The 6,013-nt window shown below is 41.7% G+C and overlaps 1 non-coding gene across 1 annotated transcript; it reads left to right on the forward strand.

Annotated features, from left to right (window-relative positions):
- Window positions 1–5,621: 5,621 nt before the first annotated feature.
- LOC112753871 (small nucleolar RNA R71) lies at window positions 5,622–5,729 on the forward strand. Its single transcript, XR_003178234.1, has one exon. It is a non-coding gene; the product is annotated as a small nucleolar RNA R71 (small nucleolar RNA).
- The last annotated feature ends 284 nt before the right edge of the window (window positions 5,730–6,013 follow it).

Below are 6,013 nucleotides of genomic sequence, written 5' to 3' on the forward strand. Positions count from 1 at the left end.
CATCCAAAGATGATCAAAGGATCAAAAGATAATCCAAAGATGTCTAATACAATAGTAAAAGGTCCTATTTATAATAAACTAGTCACTAGGGTTTACAGAAGTAAGTAATTGATGCATAAATCCACTTCCGGGGCCCACTTGGTGTGTGCTTGGGCTGAGCTTGAGTGTTACACGTGTAGAGGTCATTCCTGTAGTTGAACGCCAGTTTTTGTGCCAGTTTGGGCGTTGAACTCCACTTTGCAGCTTGTTTCTGGCGCTGGACGCCAGAATTGGGCAGAGAGCTGGTGTTGAACGCCAGTTTGCGTCGTCTATTCTTGGCCAAAGTATGGACTGTTATATAATTCTGGAAAGCCCTGGATGTCTACTTTCCAACGCAATTGGAAGCGCGCCATTTAGAGTTCTGTAGCTCTAGAAAATCCACTTTGAGTGCAGGGAGGTCAGAATCCAACAGCATCAGCAGTCCTTCTTCAACCTCTGAATCTGATTTTTGCTCAAGTCCCTCAATTTCAGCCAGAAAATACCTGAAATCACAGAAAAACACACAAACTCATAGTAAAGTCCAGAAATGTGAATTTAACATAAAAACTAATGAAAACATCTCCAAAAGTAACTAGATCCTACTAAAAACATACTAAAAACAATGTCAAAAAGCGTATAAATTATCCGCTCATCACAACACCAAACTTAAATTGTTGCTTGTCCCCAAGTAACTGAAAATAAAGTAGGATAAAAAGAAGAGAATATACTATAAATTCCAAACTATCAATGAAACATGGCTCCAATCATATGAGCGGGACTTATAGCTTTTTGCCTCTTGAATAGTTTTGGCATCTCACTTTATCCATTGAAGTTCAGAATGATTGGCATCTATAGGAACTCAGAGTTAGGATAGTGTTATTGATTCTCCTAGTTCAGTATGATGATTCTTGAACACAGCTTTTTTATGAGTCTTGGCCGTGGCCCTAAGCACTTTGTTTTCCAGTATTACCACCGGATACATAAATGCCACAGACACATAATTGGGTGAACCTTTTCAGATTGTGACTCAGCTTTGCTAAAGTACCCAATTAGAGGTGTCCAGGGTTCTTAAGCACACTCTTTTTTTGCTTTGCACCTTGACTTTAACCGCTCAATCTCAAGTTTTCACTTGACACCTACACGCCACAAGCACATGGTTAGGGACAGCTTGGTTTAGCCGCTTAGACCAGGATTTTATTCCTTTAGGCCCTCCTATCCACTGATGCTCAAAGCCTTGGGATCCTTTTTATTTACCCTTGCCTTTTGGTTTTAAGGGTTATTGGCTTTTTGCTCTTGCCTCTTGGTTTTAAGAGCTTTTGGCTTTTTCTGCTTGCTTTTTCTTTTCCTTTCTATTTTTTTTTTCGCCTATTTTTTTTTCTGCAAGCTTTGTTCTTTGCTGCTTTTTCTTGCTTCAAGAATCATTTTTATGATTTTTCAGATTATCAAATAACATGTCTCCTAGTCATCATTCTTTCAAGAGCCAACATATTTAACATTCTTAAATGACAACTTCAAAAGACATATGCACTGTTCAAGCATTCATTCAGAAAACAAGAAGCATTGTCACCACATCAATATAATTAAGCTAAGTTCAAGGATAAATTCGAAACTCATGTACTTCTTGTTCTTTTGAATTAAAACATTTTTCATTTAAGAGAGGTGATGGATTCATAGGACATTCTTAACTTTAAGACATAGTTACTAACTACTAATGATCATGTAATGAAGACACAAACATAGATAAGCACATAACATAGAAAATGAAAAACAGAAGAAATAAGAACAAGGAATGAATCCACCTTAGTGATGGTGGCGTTTCCTTCTTGAGGAACCAATGATGTCCTTGAGCTCTTCTATGTCTCTTCCTTTTCTTTGTTGCTCCTCCCTCATTGCTTTTTGATCTTCTCTTATTTCATGAAGGATGATGGAGTGCTCTTGATGTTCCACCCTTAGTTGTCCCATATTGGAACTCAATTCTCCTAGGGAGGTGTTGATTTGCTCCCAATAGTTTTGTGGAGGAAAGTGCATTTGAGGCATCTCCGGGATCTCATGGTGATGAGCTTCATACGCCTCTTGAGCTCCATGAATGGGCTCTCTTGCTTGCTCCATCTTTTTCTTAGTGATGGGCTTGTCCTCTTTAATGAGGATATCTCCCTCTATGTCAATCCCAGCCGAATTGCATAGGTGGCAAATGAGGTGAGGAAAGGCTAACCTTGCCATAGTGGAGGACTTGTCAGCCACCTTGTAGAGTTCTTGAGGTATAATCTCATGAACTTCCACCTCTTCTCCAATCATGATGCTATGGATCATGATGGCCCGGTCTATAGTAACTTCAGACCGGTTGCTAGTGGGAATGATTGAGCATTGAATGAACTCCAACCATCCTCTAGCTACAGGCTTGAGGTCCAATCTTCTTAGTTGAACCGGCTTGCCTTTGGAGTCAATCTTCCATTGAGATCCTTCCACACATATGTCCATAAGGACTTGGTCCAACCTTTGATTAAAGTTGACCCTTCTAGTGTAGGGGCGTCCATCTCCTTGCATCATGGGCAAGTTAAACGCCAACCTCACATTCTCCGGACTAAAATCTAAGTATTTCCCCCGAACCATTGTAACATAGTTCTTTGGATCCGGGTTCTTACTTTGATCATGGTTCTTAGTGATCCATGCATTGGCATAGAACTCTTGAAACATTAGGATGCCGACTTGTTGAATGGGATTTGTTAGAACTTCCCAACCTCTTCTTTGAATTTCATGTCAGATCTCCGGATACTCATTTCTTTTGAGTTTGAAAGGGACCTCGGGGATCACCTTCTTCTTGGCCACAACATCATAGAAGTGGTCTTGATGGGCTTTGGAGATGAACCTTTCCATCTCCCATGACTCGGAGGTGGAAGCTTTTGTCTTCCCTTTCCCCTTTCTAGAGGATTCTCCGGTCTTAGGTGCCATCAATGGTAATGGAAAAACAAAAAGCTTATGCTTTTACCACACCAAACTTAGAATATTGCTCGCCCTCGAGCAATAAAAGAAAGAATAGAGGAAGAAGAAGAAGAAAATATGGAGAAGAGGGGTGAAGTGTGTTTCGGCCAAGTAGAGAGGAGAGGGTTGTGTTGTGTGAAAATGAGGAAGAATGGAGGGCTATATATAGGGGAGGGAGGGGGGTTAAGGTTTGGCCATTTAGGGTGGGTTTGGGTGGGAAATTGGTTTTGAATTTTGAAGGTAGATGGAGTTTATGAGGTAGGTTTATGGGGAAGAGTGGATGGATATGAGTGGTGAAGAGGTGATGGGGAAGAGAGATTGAGGTGATTGGTGAAGGGTTTTTGGGGAAGAGAGTTTGGGATTGTGTGAAAGAGAGTGGTGAGGGATGAGAAGAAGTGAGAGGAGGTAGGTGGGGATCCTGTGGGGTCCACAGATCCTGAGATGATCCTGTGGGATCCACAGATCCTGAGATGATCCTGTGGGGTCCACAGATCCTGAGGTGTTCAAGGATTTACAACCTTGCACCAAATTAGGCATGCAAAATGCCCTTGCACGCAACTCTGGGCGTTCAGCGCCAGGTTGGTGCCCATTTTGGGCGTTCAACGCCCATTTGTTTGCCATTTCTGGCGTTGAACGCCAGAACCATGCTTGTTCTGGGCGTTCAGCGCCAGACACTCCCCATTTTGGGCGTTCAGCGCCAGAACCATGCTCTGTTCTGGCGTTGAACGCCAGGCAGGTGCTTCCTCCAGGGTGTGATTTTTCTTCTGCTATTTTTTTATTTTGTTTTCAATTTTTATATTTATTTTATGACTCCACATGATCATGAACCTATAAAGACATATAACTAAGAAAAATATTGTTAGATAAATAAAAATTGGGTTGCCTCCCAATAAGCGCTTCTTTAATGTCAATAGCTTGACAGTGGGCTCACATGGAGCCTCACAGATGTGCAGAGCATTGTTGAGACTCTCCAACACCAAACTTAGAGTTTGGATATGGGAGTTCAACACCAAACTTAGAGTTTGGTTGTGGCCTCCCAAACACAAACTTAGAGTTTGACTGTGGGGGCTTTGTTTGACTCTGCTTTGAGAGAAGCTTTTTTTACTTCCTCTCCATGGATGCAGAGAGAGATCCTTGAGTTGTAAACACAAGGTTGTCCTCATTCAATTGAAGGATTAATTCTCCTCTGTCCACATCAATCATAGCTCTTGCTGTGGCTAGGAAAGGTCTTCCTAGGATGATGGATTCATCCTCTTCCTTTCCAGTATCCAGGACTATGAAATCAGCAGGGATGTAAAGGCCTTCAACATTTACTAACACGTCCTCTACTTGTCCATAAGCCTGTTTTCTTGAATTGTCTGCCATCTCTAATGAGATTTTAGCAGCTTGCACCCCATAGATTCCCAGTTTCTCTATTACAGAGAGGGGCATGAGGTTTATTCCTGAACCAAGGCCACACAGAGCCTTAAAGATCATGGTGCCTATGGTATAAGGTATTATGAACTTTCCAGGATCCTGTCTCTTCTGAGGCAATGTCAATTGATCCAGATCACTTAGTTCATTGATGAACAAGGGAGGTTTATCTTCCCAAGTTTCAATACCAAATAATTTGGCATTCAGCTTCATGATTGCACCAAGAAACTTGGCAGTTTGCTCTTCAGTAATATCCTCATTCTCTTCAGAAGAGGAATACTCATCAAAGCTCATGAATGGCATAAGGAGGTTCAATGGAATCTCTATGGTCTCTAGATGAGCCTCAGAGTCCTTTGGTTCCCCAGAGAGAAGCTCCTTATTGGTCACTGGACGTCCCAGGAGGTCTTCCTCCTTGGGATTCACGTCTTGTCCTTCCCTTACAGGTTTGGCCATGGTGCTTATGTCAATGGCCTTGCACTCTCCTTTTGGATTCTCTTCTGTATTGCTTGGGAGAGTACTAGGAGGGATTTCAGTGATCCTTTTACTCAGCTGGCCCACTTGTGCTTCCAACTTTCTAATGGAAGACCTTGTTTCATTCATGAAACTCACAGTGGCCTTAGATAGATCAGAGACTAAGTTTGCTAAGCTAGATGGATTCTACTCAAAATTCTCTGTCTGTTGCTGAGTGGATGATGGAAAAGGCTTGCTATTGCTAAACCTGTTTCTTCCACCATTATTAAAGCCTTGTTGAGGCTTTTGATCCTTCCATGAGAAATTTGGATGATTTCTCCATGATGAGTTATAGGTGTTTCCATAAGGTTCACCTAAGTAATTCACCTCTGCTATTGCAGGGTTCTCAGGATCATAAGCTTCTTCTTCAGAAGATGCCTCTTGAGTATTGTTGGATGCAGCTTGCATTCTATTCAGACTCTGAGAAATCATATTGACTTGCTGAGTCAATATTTTGTTCTGAGCCAATATGGCATTCAGAGTATCAACTTCAAGGACTCCCTTCTTCATAGGCGTCCCATTACTCACAGATTCCTCTCAGAAGTGTACATGAACTGGTTATTAGCAACCATGTCAATGAGTTCTTGAGCTTCTGCAGGCGTTTTCTTTAGGTGAATGGATCCACCTGCAGAAGTATCCAATGACATCTTTGATAGCTCAGATAAACCATCATAGAATATATCCAGGATGGTCCATTCTGAAAGCATGTCAGAAGGACACTTTTTGGTCAGTCCTTTGTATCTCTCCCAAGCTTCATAGAGGGATTCACCTTCTTTTTGTCTGAAGGTTTGAACATCCACTCTAAGCTTGCTCAGCTTTTGAGGAGGAAAGAACTTGGCTAAGAAAGCCTTGACCAGCTTATCCCAAGAGTTCAGGCTATCCTTAGGTTGAGAGTCCAACCATACTCTAGCTCTGTCTCTTACAGCAAAAGGGAAAAGCATGAGCCTGTAGACTTCAGGATCTACTCCATTAGTCTTAACAATATCACATATCTACAAGAATTCAGTTAAGAACTGAAAAGGATCTTCAGATGGAAGTCCATGAAACTTGCAGTTCTGCTGCATCAGAGAAACTAATTGAGGTTTCAGCTCAA

Source organism: Arachis hypogaea, chromosome 15 (genome assembly GCF_003086295.3).
Source record: "Arachis hypogaea cultivar Tifrunner chromosome 15, arahy.Tifrunner.gnm2.J5K5, whole genome shotgun sequence".
Classification (NCBI taxonomy): Eukaryota; Viridiplantae; Streptophyta; class Magnoliopsida; order Fabales; family Fabaceae; genus Arachis; species Arachis hypogaea.